The 14,950-nt window shown below is 41.5% G+C and overlaps 10 non-coding genes and 2 pseudogenes across 10 annotated transcripts; all 12 read left to right on the top strand.

The window, feature by feature from the left end:
- Positions 1 to 419: 419 nt before the first annotated feature.
- LOC142510032 (5S ribosomal RNA) lies at positions 420 to 539 on the top strand. The gene has a single exon (XR_012808172.1). It is a non-coding gene; the product is annotated as a 5S ribosomal RNA (ribosomal RNA).
- Positions 540 to 1,210: 671 nt separating this feature from the next.
- LOC142510031 (5S ribosomal RNA) lies at positions 1,211 to 1,330 on the top strand. Its single transcript, XR_012808171.1, has one exon. It is a non-coding gene; the product is annotated as a 5S ribosomal RNA (ribosomal RNA).
- A 2,321-nt stretch (positions 1,331 to 3,651) lies between these two features.
- Positions 3,652 to 3,770, top strand: LOC142509870 (5S ribosomal RNA). The gene has a single exon (XR_012808017.1). It is a non-coding gene; the product is annotated as a 5S ribosomal RNA (ribosomal RNA).
- Positions 3,771 to 4,446: 676 nt separating this feature from the next.
- LOC142508652 (5S ribosomal RNA) lies at positions 4,447 to 4,565 on the top strand. Its single transcript, XR_012806858.1, has one exon. It is a non-coding gene; the product is annotated as a 5S ribosomal RNA (ribosomal RNA).
- A 682-nt stretch (positions 4,566 to 5,247) lies between these two features.
- On the top strand, positions 5,248 to 5,366 carry LOC142509791 (5S ribosomal RNA). The gene has a single exon (XR_012807946.1). It is a non-coding gene; the product is annotated as a 5S ribosomal RNA (ribosomal RNA).
- A 683-nt stretch (positions 5,367 to 6,049) lies between these two features.
- Positions 6,050 to 6,168, top strand: LOC142509366 (5S ribosomal RNA). Its single transcript, XR_012807543.1, has one exon. It is a non-coding gene; the product is annotated as a 5S ribosomal RNA (ribosomal RNA).
- A 685-nt stretch (positions 6,169 to 6,853) lies between these two features.
- Positions 6,854 to 6,972, top strand: LOC142514074 (5S ribosomal RNA). The gene has a single exon (XR_012809986.1). It is a non-coding gene; the product is annotated as a 5S ribosomal RNA (ribosomal RNA).
- A 523-nt stretch (positions 6,973 to 7,495) lies between these two features.
- On the top strand, positions 7,496 to 7,614 carry LOC142515455 (5S ribosomal RNA). The gene has a single exon (XR_012811300.1). It is a non-coding gene; the product is annotated as a 5S ribosomal RNA (ribosomal RNA).
- Positions 7,615 to 8,297: 683 nt separating this feature from the next.
- Positions 8,298 to 8,416, top strand: LOC142514686 (5S ribosomal RNA). Its single transcript, XR_012810569.1, has one exon. It is a non-coding gene; the product is annotated as a 5S ribosomal RNA (ribosomal RNA).
- Positions 8,417 to 9,101: 685 nt separating this feature from the next.
- On the top strand, positions 9,102 to 9,220 carry LOC142511736 (5S ribosomal RNA; annotated as a pseudogene).
- Positions 9,221 to 9,901: 681 nt separating this feature from the next.
- Positions 9,902 to 10,021, top strand: LOC142512010 (5S ribosomal RNA; annotated as a pseudogene).
- A 685-nt stretch (positions 10,022 to 10,706) lies between these two features.
- LOC142507960 (5S ribosomal RNA) lies at positions 10,707 to 10,825 on the top strand. Its single transcript, XR_012806195.1, has one exon. It is a non-coding gene; the product is annotated as a 5S ribosomal RNA (ribosomal RNA).
- The last annotated feature ends 4,125 nt before the right edge of the window (positions 10,826 to 14,950 follow it).

The following is a 14,950-nucleotide window of genomic DNA, read 5'->3' as shown; positions in this document are numbered from 1 at the left end:
TCCTCGAGAAATCCGCTTAGGAAGTCCAAATTCGATTCCTGTCTATTTTATCATATCACAGGCATAATAATAGCTTTACATTTCCTATTTTCTTCTTCTTATTTTTTTTTCCATTTTCTGGGAACATTTAGCGATTTTTGTTGTCGTGAGCCGGTTCTGTGCGGAAGGGTATGACGCAGATTACGCCGGAGACGGTTAACTCATTAAAAAAAAATTATTTCAATTGTTTTATCCATAATTTACGTAAAGGGTCGCGACGCGAGGACTTCCCGGGGAAGTCACCCATCCTAGCTCTGTCATCGCTCCAGAACGCTTAACTTCATGGTTCTGATTGGGCGAGAGCAGTACTGCGTATTGTCTATCGCCGCCCGCTCCACACGTACTCGAGGGATATAAGAATAAACATCTCATTGAATGTCGGGTGCGATCATACCAGCACTAATGCACCGGATTCCATCAGAACTCCGAAGTTAAGCGTGCTTGGGCGAGAGCAGTACTAGGATAGGTGACCCCCTGGGAAGTCCTCCTTTTCGTGTTTTTCTATTTTTGATTACTTTTTGGCAGATGATTTTCAACTCAAATCGTCTGAATCACGATCGAGAGCAGATAAGACATGTGAAATCAACGTAGCTCGGGCACTGCCGGATTTGGACAAAATTGAAGCCTAATTTGATTGTAAATGGGCAAACGAACGAGACTCATTGCTCCGCAATGAGCTGGCGAGATTTTAGCCGAATTCCTTCTTTAAGACCCTCTAATTTGCGATTTTCCGCTTCTGTTAAGCTTTCGTTTCCTCGAGAAATCGGCTTAGGAAGTCCAAATTCGATTCCGGTCCATTTTATCGTATCACAGGCATAATAATAGCTTTACATTCGCTATTTTCTTCTTCTTATTTTTTTTTTCCATTTTCTGGGAACATTTAGCGATTTTTGTTGTCGTGAGCCGGTTTTGTGCGGAAGGGTATGACGCAGATTACGCCGGATACGGTTAACTCATTAAAAACAATTATTTCATTTGTTTTATCCATAATTTACGTAAAGGGTCGCGACACGAGGACTTCCCAGGGAAGTCACCCATCCTAGCTCTACCATCGCGCCAGAACGCTTCACTTCATGGTTCTGATTGGGCGAGAGCAGTGCTGCGTGTTGTCCATCGCCGCCCGCTCCACACGTACTCGAGGGATATAAGAATAAACATCTCATTGAATGTCGGGTGCGATCATACCAGCACTAATGCACCGGATTCCATCAGAACTCCGAAGTTAAGCGTGCTTGGGCGAGAGCAGTACTAGGATAGGTGACCCCCTGGGAAGTCCTCCTTTTCGTGTTTTTCTATTTTTGATTACTTTTTGGCAGACGATTTTCAACTCAAATCGTCTGAATCACGATCGAGAGCAGATAAGACATGTGAAATCAACGTAGCTCGGGCACTGCCGGATTTGGATAAAATTGTAGCCTAATTTGATTGTAATCGGGTAAACGAACGAGACTCGTTACTCCGCAATGAGCTGGCGAGATTTTATCCGAATTCTTTCTCTAATACCCTCTAATTTGCGATTTTCCGCTTCTGTTAAGCTTCCGTTTCCTCGAGAAATTCGCTTAGGAAGTCCGAAATTTGATTCCGGTTCCATTTTATCGTATCCTAGGCATAATAATAAATTTACATTCGCTATTTTTTTTCCGATTTTTTTTTCTATTTTCTGGGAACATTTAGCGATTTTTGTTGTCGTGTGCCGGTTCTGTACGGAAGGGTATGACGCAGATTACTCCGGAGACGGTTAACTCATTAAAAACAATTATTTCGACAGTTTTATCCATAATTTATGTAAACGGTCGCGACACGAGGACTTCCCTGGTCATGGATCGTTAGGATGGTCCAGCATGGGTCGAGGCCTTTGTTGGTTCAGCCTAATGGCCCGTGATCGTTACAAAAAAAGGCGCCTTTTTTTGTAACGGTCATGGGCCATTAGGCTGAACTAACAAAGGCCTCGGCCCATACCCCCGCACCACTACTGGTCATGGGTCGTTAGGATGGTCCAACATGGGCATCGGCCCATGCCCATGCACCGTCACTCATAGAATATCTCACCCCTGGTAAGTGGTTTCTTTCGCCTTCCCCAACACTTGAACCCAGGACCTCCAGACTTAAGTACCTAGATTCCTAAGTGTTGGTACCAGTTGAGAATTTAGTCTTTTTATATTATTTTAGCCCTTATGAACCACGACTCGACCCCCGTGAACTATTTTTCAATTTTCCCAAGTTTTAAAAACCCTAATGACCCAAAATCTTCGACCCCGAGCCATCTCTTGATTTTCACGAGTTACCCCCGAACCATGTTGATCCTAAAATTGACCAACATCCTAAAGTACCTACTGGACCCAAAGATCCAACGGAAAACACCCAAAACCAAAAAACGAGCCCCATACTCCTCTACCATAAGCTGGCCGAGAAATCCTTGTTGGACAAGGACTCTTGATCAAGCTTCCCTGCCCCTACCAACGAACCCAGCCACCGAACCCACCTGTTGTGCACCCCCTAAGGACCCAGGCCCCCAGGACCACGCCCACCAGCCTGCAACAAGCCCAGAACCCAGCACGCAATTCCCCTTGATTCTCGGGTGGGAGTCATAGCTTGCTAGGACTCCTTCCCAGCCCTTGATCGCGAGTCCTAGCATGGCTAGGACTCTCTCCCTAACTCACCCACGACCTTGGCTAACACCTGGAACTAGCCAACCAAGCCCTAGACCCTGCAACCATAAAACTGAACCCCTTTGCTCCATGACAGCAAGTTGCTGCACAGCTTGTGTTCTATTGCATGTGTGGTGTTAAGGTGATTATCTAGGACTCTAAATCCCGTGCAAAATCGTGCCTAAACATAACCTATATCATGGCAGCCCGTATATACATGTAAACGACAAAATTTGAATCAAAATCATGCTTGGAATTTCATGGATTGCATAAAAACGAAAATAATTCAAAGTGTCACTTGTTTCCCAAAATTTTCATGCATAAAAATATAATATGATTTCATGATGGTTTTAAGGGAAGAATAGGTGTGCCTATGCGTAATTTACGCACGAAAAATCATTGACGATGAAGAAGAACGGAGCAAGAACCTTGGCTAAGACTTTCCTTTGGCAATGCTCGAAAGTTTGCCTCAATTTTTAAGCATGTGTAGGCCGTGTAATCTAGGTATTTTCAGAAGAGTGGCCGTGTGCTTTTGAAAGAATCGTTGGGTTATGGGAAAGGTTTACATATTATATACTTAATTAAACACTAACAAGGCTTTAGGCCTATTAAGTCCCTAATTAAGCCCATTAGTCTTTAATTAGAATTAAATAAAATATTAGTAAAGTTTTGGTAAAAATAGTTTGGGAATTAAATAGCCGATTTGCCAAAAAGTTCGTATTTTTTTATTGAAAAACCCACACCGATAAAATTTACGTCCCAGCGTATAAAATCAACATGAAAGTATCGAAATTTAAGGGACCAAAATGCAATATTTCGAAAGATTGGGGACCTAAGGGCAATTTACGAACGTTAAAGGGCTGAATCAGAATTTTCGAAATAATATAAGGATTTATTTGTTGTCCATCGCCGCCCGAGCCACACGTACTCGAGAGATATAAGAATAAACATCCCACTCAATGTCGGGTGCGATCATACCACCACTAATGCATCGGATCCCATCAGAACTCGGAAGTTAAGCGTGCTTGGGCGAGAGAAGTACTAGGATGGGTGACCCCCCGGGAAGTCATCTTGTTGCACCCCTTTTCGTGTTTTTCTATTTTTGATTACTTGTTCACAGATGATTTTCGGCTCAAATCATCTGAATCTGGATCAGGACCAGATAAGACATGTGAAATCAACGTAGCTCGGGCACTGCCGGATTTGGACAAAATTGTAGGCTAATTCGATTGTAAACAGGAAAACGAACGAGACTCATTACTCCGCAATGAGCTGGCGAGATTTTATCCGAATTCCTTCTCTAAGACCCTCTAATTTGCGATTTTCCGCTTCTGTTAAGCTTCCTTTCCTCGAGAAATCTGTTTAGGAAGTCCGAAATTCGATTCCGGTTCAATTTTATCGTAACCCAGGCAAAATAATAGCTTTACATTCGCTATTTTCTTCTTCTTATTTTTTTCTATTTTCTAGGAACATTTTGCGATTTTTTTTGTCGTGAGCCGGTTCTGTGCGGAAGGATATGACGAAGATTACACCGGAGACGGTTAACTCATTAAAAACAATTATTTTGACTGTTTTAGCTATAATTTATGTGAACGGTCGCGACATGAGGACTTCCCAGGGAGGTCACCCATCCTAGCTCTGCCATAGCGCCAGAACGCTTAACTTCATGGTTCTGATTGGGCGGGAGCAGTGACGCGTCCATCGCCGCCCGTTCCAAACGTACTCGAGTAATATAAGAATAAACATCCCACTCAATGTCGGGTGCGATCATACCAGCACTAATACACCGGATCCCATCAGAACTCCGTAGTTAAGCGTGCTTGGGCGAGAGCAGTACTAGGATGGGTGACCCCTTGGGAAGTCCTCGTGTTGCACCCTTTTTCTTTTTTTTCTATTTTTTATACTTGTTGACAGACGATTTTCGGCTCAAAGCTTCTGAACCACGATCGGGACAAGATAAGACATATGAAATCAACGTAGCTCGAGCACTGCCGGATTTGGACAAAATTTTAGCCTAATTGGATTGTAAACGGGCAAATGAACGAGACTCATTACTCCGCAATGAGCTGGAGAGATTTTAGCCGAATTCTTTCTCTAAGACCCTCTAATTTGCGATTTTCCGCTTCCGTTAAGCTTCCGTTTCCTCGAGAAATCCGTTTAGGAAGACCGAAATTCGATTCCGGTTCCATTTTATCATATCCCAGGCATAATAATAGCTTTACATTCGCTATTTTCTTCTTCTTATTTTTTTTCTATTTTCTGGGAACATTTAGCGATTTTTGTTATCGTGAGCCAGTTCTGTACGGAAGGGTATGTAGCAAATTACTCTAGAGACGGTTAACTCATTAAAAAAATTTATTTCGACTGTTTTAGCTATAATTTACGTAAACGGTCGAGACACGAGGACTTCACAGGGAGGTCACCCATCCTAGCTCTACCATCGCGCCAGAACGCTTAACTTCATGGTTCTGAATGGGCGAGAGCAGTGCCGCGTGTTGTCTATCGCCGCCCGCTCCACACGTACTCAAAGGATATAAGAATAAACATCCCAGTCAATGTCGGGTGCGATCATACCATCATTAATGCACCGAATCCCGTCAGAACTCCGAAGTTAAGCGTGCTTGGCCGAGAGCAGTACTAGTATGGGTGACCCCCTGGGAAGTCCTCGTGTTACACCCTTTTCGTGTTTTTCTTTTTTTGATTACATGTTGACAGACAATTTTCGTCTCAAATCATCTGAATCTCGATCGGGACCAGATAAGACATATGAAATCAAAGTAGCTCGGGTACTGGCGAATTTGGACAAAATTATAGCCTAATTTGATTGTAAACAGGCAAACAAACGAGACTCATTACTCCGCAATGTGCTGGCGAGATTTTAGCCAAATTCCTTCTCTAAGCCCCTTTAATTTGCGATTTTCCGCTTCTGTTAAGCTTCCGTTTCCTCGAGAAATCCGTTTAGGAAGTCCGAAATTCGATTCCGATTCCATTTTATCGTATCCCAGTCATAATAATAGCTTTTCATTCGCTATTTTCTTCTTCTTATTTTTTTTTCTATTTTCTGGGAACATTTTGCTATTTTTATTGTCTTGAGCAGGGTCTGTGCGGAAGGGTATGACGCATATTACTCCGGAGACGGTTAACTAATTAAAAACAATTATTTCGACTGTTTTATCCATAGTTTACGTAAACGATCGCGACACGAGTACTTCCCAGGGAGGTCACCTATCCTAGCTTTGCCATCGCGCCAGAATGCTTAACTTCATGGTTATGATTGGGCGAGAGCAGTGCCGCTTGTTGTCCATCGCTGTCCGCGCCACACGTACTCGAGGGATATAAGAATAAACATCCCACTCAATGTCGGGTGCGATCATACCAGCACTAATGCACCGGATCCCATCAGAACTCCGAAGTTAAGCGTGCTTGGGCGAAAATAGTACTAGGATGGGTGACCCCTTGGGAAGTCCTCGTGTTGCACCCCTTTTCGTGTTTTTCTATTTTAGATTACTTGTTGACCGACGATTTTCGACTCAAATCATCTGAATCTCGATCGGGACCAGATAAGACATGTGAAATCAACGTAACTCGGGCACTGCTGGATTTGGACAAAATTGTAGCCTAATTTGATTGTAAACGGGCAAACAAACGAGACTCATTACTCCGCAATGAGCTGGCGAGAATTTAGCCGAATTCCTTCTCCAAGACCCTCTAATTTGCGATTTTACGCTTCTGTTAAGCTTCCGTTTCTTCGAAAAATCCGTTTAGGAAGTCCGAAATTCGATTCCGGTTCTATTTTATCGTATCCCAGGCATAATAATAGCTTTACATTCGCTATTTTCTTCTTCTTATTTTTCTTTTCTATTTCTTGGGAACATTTAGCGATTTTTTTTGTGGTGAGCCGGTTTTGTGCGGAAGGGTATGACGCAGATTACACCAGAGACGGTTGACTCATTAAAAACAATTATTTAGACAGTTTTAGCTATAATTTACGTAAACAGTCGAGACACGAGGAGTTCACAGTGAGGTCACCCATCCTAGCTCTGCCATCGCGCCAGAACGCTAAGCTTCATAGTTCTGATTGGGCGAGAGCAGTGCCGTGTGTTGTCCATCGCCGCCCGCTCGACACGTAATCGAGGGATATAAGAATAAACATCCCACTCAATGTCGGGTGCGATCATACCAGCACTAATGCACCGGATCCCATCAGAACTCCGAAGTTAAGCGTGCTTGGTCGAGAGCAGTACTAGGATGGGTGACCCCGTGGGGAGTCCTCGTGTTGCACTCCTTTTCGTGTTTTTCTATTTTTTATTACTTGTTGACAGACGATTTTCGTCTCAAATCTTCTGAATCTCGGTCGTGACCAGATAAGACATTTGAAATTAACGTAGCTCGGGCACTGCCGAATTTGGACAAAATAGTAGCCCAATTTGATTGTAAACGGGCAAACGAACGAGACTCATTACTCCGCAATTTTCGCTATTTTTTTCTTCTTATTTTTTTTTATTTTCTGGGAACATTTAGCGATTTTCATTGTCTTGAGCAGGTTCTGTGCGGAAGGGTATGACGCATATTACTCCGGAGACGTTTAACTCATTAAAAACAATTATTTCATATGTTTTATCCATAATTTACGTAAATGGTCGCGAAACGAGGACTTCCCTGGGAGGTCACCCATCTTAGCTCTGCCATCGCGCCAGATCGCTTAACTTCATGGTTTTGATTGGGCGAGAGCAGTGCCGCGTGTTGTCCATCGCCGCCCGCGCCGCACGTACTCGAGGGATATAAGAATAAACATCCCACTCAATGTCAGGTGCGATCATACCAGCACTAATGCACCGGATCCCATAAGAACTCCGAAGTTAAGCATGCTTGGGCGAGAGCAGTACTATGATGGGTGAACCCCTGGGAAGTCCTCGTGTTGCACCTCTTTTCGTGTTAATCTATTTTTGATTACTTGTTGACAGAAGATTTTCGGCTCAAATCATCTGAATCTCGATCGGGACCAGATAAGACATGTGAAATCAACGTAGCTCGGTCACTGCTGGATTTGGACAAAATTGTAGCCTAATTTGATTGTAAACGGGCAAACGAACGAGACTCATTACTCCGCAACGAGCTGACGAGATTTTAGACGAATTCCTTCTCTAAGACCCTCTAATTTACGATTTCCGCTTCTGTTAAGCTTCCATTTCCTCGAGAAATCCGCTTAGGAAGTTCTAAATTCGATTTCGGTTCCATTTTATCATATTCAGGCATAATAATAGCTTTACGTTTGCTATTTTCTTCTTCTTATTTTTTTTTTCTATTTTCTGGGAACATTTAGCGATTTTTGTTGTCTTGAACATGTTCTGTGCGGAAGGGTATGACGCAGATTACTCCGGAGACGGTTAACTCATTAAAAACAATTATTTCGACTGTATTAGCTATAATTTATGTAAACGGTCGCGACACAAGGACTTCCAAGGGAGGTCTCCCATCCTAGCTCTGTCATCGCGCCAGAACGCTTAACTTCATGGTTCTGATTGGGCGAGAGCAGTGTCGCTTGTTGTCTATCGTCGCCCGCTCCACACGTACTCAAGGGATATAAGAATAAACATCCCACTCAATGTCGGGTGTGATCATACCTGCACTTATGCACCGGATTTCATCAGAACTCCGAAGTTAAGCGTGCTTGGGCGAGAGCAGTACTAGGATGGGTGACCCCCTTGGAAGTCCTCGTGTTGCACCCCTTTTCGTGTTTTTCTATTTTTGATTACTTGTTGACAGACGATTTTCGGCTCAAATCATCTGAATCTTGATCGAGACCAGATAAGACATGTGAAATCAACGTAGCTCGGGCACTACCGGATTTGAACAAAATTGTAGGCTAATTTGATTGTAAACGGGCAAACGAACGTGACACATTACTCCACAATGAGCTGGCGAGATTTTAGCCGAATTCTTTCTCTAAGACCCTCTAATTTGTGATTTTCCGCTTCTGTTAAGCTTCCGTTTTCTCAAGAAATCCGCTTAGAATGTCCGAAATTCGATTCCAGTTCCATTTTATCGTATCCCAAGCATAATAATAGCTTAACATTCGCTATTTTATTCTTCATATTTTTTTTTCTATTTTTCTGGGAACATTTAGCGATTTTTGTTGTCTTGAGCAGGTTCTGTGCGGAAGGGTGTGACGCATATTACGGCGGAGATGGTTAACTCATTAAAAACAATTATTTCGATTGTTTTATCCATAATTTATGTAAAGGGTTGCGACACGAGGACTTCCCAGGGAGGTCACCTATCCTAGCTCTGCCATCGCGCCAGAACGCTTAACTTCATGGTTCTGATTGGGCGAGAGCAGTGCCGCGTGTTGTCCATCGTCGCCCGCTCCACTCGTAGTCGAGGGATATAAGAATAAACATCCCACTCAATGTCGGGTGTGATCATACCTGCACTTATGCATCGGTTCCTATCAGAACTTCGAAGTTAAGCGTGCTTGGGCGAGAGCAGTACTATTATGGGTGAACCCCTGGAAAGTCCTCGTGTTGCACCCCTTTTCGTGTTTTTCAATTTTTGATTACTTGTTGACAGACGATTTTCGGCTCAAATCGTCTGAATCGCGATCGAGAGCAGATAAGACATGTGAAATCAACGTAGCTCGGGCACTGCCAGATTTGGACAAAATTGTAGCCTAATTTGATTGTAATCAGGCAAACGAACGAGACTCGTTACTCCGCAATGAGCTGACGAGATTTTAGCCGAATTACTTCTCTAAGACCCTCTAATTTGCGATTTTCCGCTTCTGTTAAGCTTCCGTTTCCTCGAGAAATCCGCTTAGGAAGTCCGAAATTCGATTCCGTTCTATTTTATCGTATCTCAGGCATAATAATAGCTTTACATTCGCTATTTTCTTCTTCTTATTTTTTTTTCTATTTTCTGGGAACATTTCGTGATTTTTGTTGCCGTGAGCCGGTTCTGTGCGGAATGGTATGACGCAGATTACTCCGGAGATGGTTAACTCATTAAAAACAATTATTTCGACTGTTTTATCCATTATTTACGTAAACGGTCGCGACACGAGGACTTCCCAGGGAGGTCACCCATCCTAGCTCTGCCATCACGCCAGAACGCTTAACTTCATGGTTCTGATTGGGCGAGAGCAGTGCCAGGGGTTGTCCATCGCCTCCCGCTTCACACGTATTCGAGGTAAATAAGAATAAATATCCCAATCAATGTCTTGTGGATCATACCAGCACTAATGCACTGGATCCCATCAGAACTTCGAATTTAAACGTGCTTGGACGAAAGCAGTACTAGGATGGGTGACCTCCTGGGAAGTCCTTGTGTTGCACTCTTTTTCGTGTTTTTCTATTTTTGATTACTTGTTGGCAGACGATTTTGAGCTCAAACCATCTGAATCTCGATCGGGAGCAGATAAGACATGTGAAATAAACGTAGCTCGGGCACTGCCGGATTTTGACAAAATTGTAGCCTAATTTGATTGTAAACGGGCAAACAAACGAGACTCGTTACTCCGCAATGAGCTGGTGAGATTTTAGCCGAATTCCTTCTCCAAGACCCTCTAATTTGCGATTTTACGCTTCTGTTAAGCTTCCGTTTCCTCGAAAAATCCTTTTAGGAAGTCCGAAATTCGATTCCGGTTCTATTTTATAGTATCCCAAGCATAATAATAGCTTTACATTCGCTATTTTCTTCTTCTTATTTTTCTTTTCTATTTCCTGGGAACATTTAGCGATTTTTTTTGTCGTGAGCCGGTTTTGTGCGGAAGGGTATGACGCAGATTACACCAGAGACGGTTAACTCATTAAAAACAATTATTTCGACAGTTTTAGCTATAATTTACGTAAACGGTCGAGACACGAGGACTTCACAGTGAGGTCACCCATCCTAGATCTGCCATCGCGCCTGTACGCTTAACTTCATGGTTCAGATTGGGCGAGAGCAGTGCCGCGTGTTGTCCATCGCCGCCCGCTCCACAAGTACTCTAGGGATATAAGAATAAACATCCCACTCAATGTCGGGTGCGATCATACCAGCACTAATGCACCGGATCCCATCAGAACTCCGAAGTTAAGCGTGCTTGGGCGAGAGCAGTACTAGGATGGGTGACCCCCTTGGAAGTCCTCGTGTTGCACCCCTTTTCGTGTTTTTTTATTTTTGATTACTTGTTGACAGACGATTTTCAGCCCAAATCATCTGAATCTTCATCGGGACCAGATAAGACATGTGAAATCAACGTAGCTCGGGCACTGCCGGATTTGAACAAAATTTTAGGCTAATTTGATTGTAAACGGGCAAACGAACGTGACTCATTACTCCACAATGAGCTGGCGAGATTTTAGCCGAATTCTTTCTCTAAGACCCTCTAATTTGTGATTTTCCGCTTCTGTTAAGCTTCCGTTTTCTCATGAAATCCGCTTAGAATGTCCGAAATTGGATTCCAGTTCCATTTTATCGTATCGCAGGCATAATAATAGCTTTACATTCGCTAATTTTTTTTCCTATTTTTTTTTCTATTTTCTGGGAACATTTAAGGATTTTTGTTGTCGTGAGCCGGTTCTGTGCGGAAGGGTATGACGCAGATTACTCCGGAGACGGTTAACTCATTAAAAACAATTATTTCAACAGTTTTAGCTATAATTTACGTAAACGGTCGCGACACGAGGACTTTCCAGGGAGGTCACCCATCCTAGCTCTGCCATCGCGCCAGAACGCTTAACTTCTTGGTTCTGATTGGGCGAGAGCAGTGCGGCGTGTAACGTCTCGAAAATCGAAAAGTCCACGTAAACCACATGCATGCAAATTATTAAATTCTTCGGTATTTCATTAAATTCTTTTAAAGCATAAAATGTATTTTTATTTTATTAAATTGTGTTTAATTATTTTTATGCATTTTATGCATAATTCATGCATGGTAGAATTTATTCCATACATTTTATAAGTTCATGCATTAAGGTTTTTAAGTTGCATTTCGCTCTTGAACGAGGATCAGAGACCGGAGAATTTTCAAGAAAATTATTTTTATTACACGATTAAGTTCTATTAATTAATACAAGATGTTTTAAAGGTGTTTTTCAAGAATTGAGATTTATTGGGTATTTTTATCTACAGAATTTTATTTTTACCGGTAAGCAAATTTTATCGAATTAGGAGATTTTTTGAGGGTTCGGTTAATATTTTCAAAAATTTTTCATCACGAAATATTTTTCGGGAGTGTGTTTGGACTTAATGAGACTACTTTTAAGCTTGTTGGGCTTAAAATTCTTTTTAAATCTTTAATTAGAAACTTATGGCCTATTATATTTTAATTAACTACATAATAAATCCCTATGGACCCACTACACCTAACATTACCCTCCCCAATCATCCGACACCCTCACTCCCATCTCAACATTTTCATAGAAATCCCAGCAGCTGAAAGCACGGCCATTTCCATTCAAGGCGTAAGAAAATTCTCCGACTTGATTTCCGACGCTCGTTCTTCGGTTTTCTTGCGAAATATTTTCACCAGGCACGCTTTATATCATTCTTCTGCATCATACACGTTTTATATACTGAGTTTGGTGTTCATGCATGAAAAGTTTCGATCCAAGCTTGTCTATGGAAGATCTTTGATTTTCTTGTGTTTATTGCATTCTTTTTGTTTCAAGTCTCACATTTTCTTGAATTGTGCAAGGAGGCTGCCATTTTGTTGATGCTAAGGGACCGTTTAGAGCAGGTTAGTGGAGTCATGAGGCTGGTGTAAGGTTCGGTAGGTTTGGAGTGAAGGCCGAGATGTGTAGCGGCTTGGGGTTTCTCGTTTTCTTTGTCTAGATCGGTGGGTAGGTGAAGTCTGGTGGTGCAAGGGCGACTCTAGACCTTCAACAGTCTCTGGTGGGTCTGAATCATGGTTTGGAAATGCGCGAACGCTGCTGGTCTTGTCCTAGAAGCCGCAAGGAAAGAGTTGGACGAGTTGGGTTCGATTGGTGTTGTGGGGAGTGTAGCGATAGGGTGATCTACGCCTGATTCATGAGGCTGATGGCGTGGGTGCAGTAGGTTCAGGGGAGCCCTATGGTGGTCTAGGAAAGGCTGAGACGTGCCTGATTCCATCGGTGTTGGGCTAAGACGCGAGAATAGGGAGGTAGTGTAGTAGGGTAGGCGAAAGGGGAAGAGGCTGATTTCCAGCATCTTGTAAGGCCTGATCGAATGGTTTAAGCGACGGGTCTGGATGTTTATAAGGCCTTTTAAGTGTTTATTAGGTGTGGTAAAAAGTTAAGAAAAATATGGTTAAGTTTCGAGTCGATTCGGGTTAAAACCGAGACACCGGTCCAAGTTTTAAAACAATTCGGTTAAGTTATAAAATGGGCTCGATTTTACGTCTAGGGATGCTTTTAAATATGTTTTGGGATATTTTAAGGAATTTGGTAAGCTTCGGATCAAAATAATGAGTTTTGGATTTATCCGGGATTTAATCGCAACACGAAACGTTAATTACAGAATTAATTGAAACACTAGATTTAAGCTTTATTAAATTATGAAAAATTATATTTAAGGTCAAATAATTATAAGAAGTCTGAGTTTTTAATTTGGGAATTTTATGCTAAGGTTTGGTTTAATTCGGGATTAAAGTGCGTTAATATGTTATGTTTAAAAATTAATTTAAAATTCATCGATTTAAGCCAAATAAAAATATGGGAAAACTTTTGTAGGCTTAAATAATTATTTGGGACATGTTAGAGTCAATGATATTAAGAAAATGTCAAAAACGTGAAATTTTACGTCCAAGGGCAAAATGGTAATTTTTGGGTTTCCAGGGGCAAAATGGTCATTTTGCACCCGGGGTTAGATGTTGGTCCTGGCAGCGCCATGAGCACAAATTTACTATATTTTAAAGTTTTATGCATCATGATCACGATTTTTAAGAATTTATGAAAATATACGTTGCATGCTTGGTTTAAAGGAAAAATTACGTATATGCATGTTTTTATTAAGTGGTGAATATGATGATGTTTTTGAAGGATGGGAGTTGGTTGTGACTGATGATGTATATGTATACGATGATAGGATTGGAGATATCGTGAGGGAAAAGGCCCTAGAGGGAGCCCGTTTACGGGAGAAGGCCCCAGAGGGAGACCGACGATCGTATTTCCATTGACATGAGATGAGATATGATGAGCTGAGGCCAAGGCTCAGTGGATGGGTAATGCTGTCGCTGATGTCCCCGCCGCCGGGTACCACTGTTTTATAGATGGATCCATCGATAGAGCTGATACGAAAGAGCTGATACGAAAGTCACAACTAATGAACTGAATTCAATTAAAAAAAAATGTTTAAGTTTATGATGACATGATTTAATACGATATTATTTGATACGACATGTTTATATTCATCTTTTAAAGTTTATGAAAGGTATGTTGGCATTATGATTTTACAATACATGTTTATGTTATGCTTTTAAGTTCATGAAAGATATGTTGAGTATGATATTTTTCACTGGTGTGTGCTATGTATATGTACTTGTTATTTCTGGTATAGGTGTGTTGATTCTTTAGACTCACTAGGCGTGTGTGATGAAGGTGAGCTAAATGTTGAGGAGACTATAGGTGCCGAACTCTAAGTAGGCAGACCTGGTGCGATGACACGACCCGAGGACCACATGTTTTCCGCATTACGATTTATGAGATTGAGAGGAAATGAATATTTTCACACGTTGATGATTTTAAGATTTTTATTAGTTTATGTTTTCGTATGATTGTAGATGAGTTTGGTTATTTTTTTACCGTCAAATTATTACGATTATTTTAAATGTTATTTCGAAAATGCGAGCTTTTATTTAAAAAAAATGTCCAGTAGAATTTTAAAAATGAGTGAGACGTTACAGTTGGTATCAGAGCAAGGGCCATGTATAGGGTTGTGCCACCTCCAGTTTCTGCAGCTCAGTCTTCAAGCCTCAAGTCTGTAAGCTTTTATGATTTCAATGTTTTAAATGTTTTACTCATATCACCTGCATGTTAACATGATTTACGCTTTATGATGATTTACGGTATATGTTTAACTGCTTTTATGATTTAAGGATTTACTATTTTAAAAACTAGATTAAATTGCATGTTGGTTACGTTTGGAATTGGACATGTCTAAGAATTCGAATATTGGTCTTTAGGAGAAGTGGATAATGATTTGATTATATCGATTTTTAGGTTAGAAGTACTGATGTTCTACTCTTTGGGGTAATAAGTTAATCTTGAAAGTTATGAATGCTTTTGGGACTTGTAGAATTTCTAAGA

This window comes from Primulina tabacum, chromosome 10, assembly GCF_025594145.1.
Source record: "Primulina tabacum isolate GXHZ01 chromosome 10, ASM2559414v2, whole genome shotgun sequence".
Taxonomy (NCBI): Eukaryota; Viridiplantae; Streptophyta; class Magnoliopsida; order Lamiales; family Gesneriaceae; genus Primulina; species Primulina tabacum.
The sequence above is the reverse complement of the archived record's forward strand: the minus strand, read 5'-3'. Positions and strand labels throughout refer to the sequence as shown.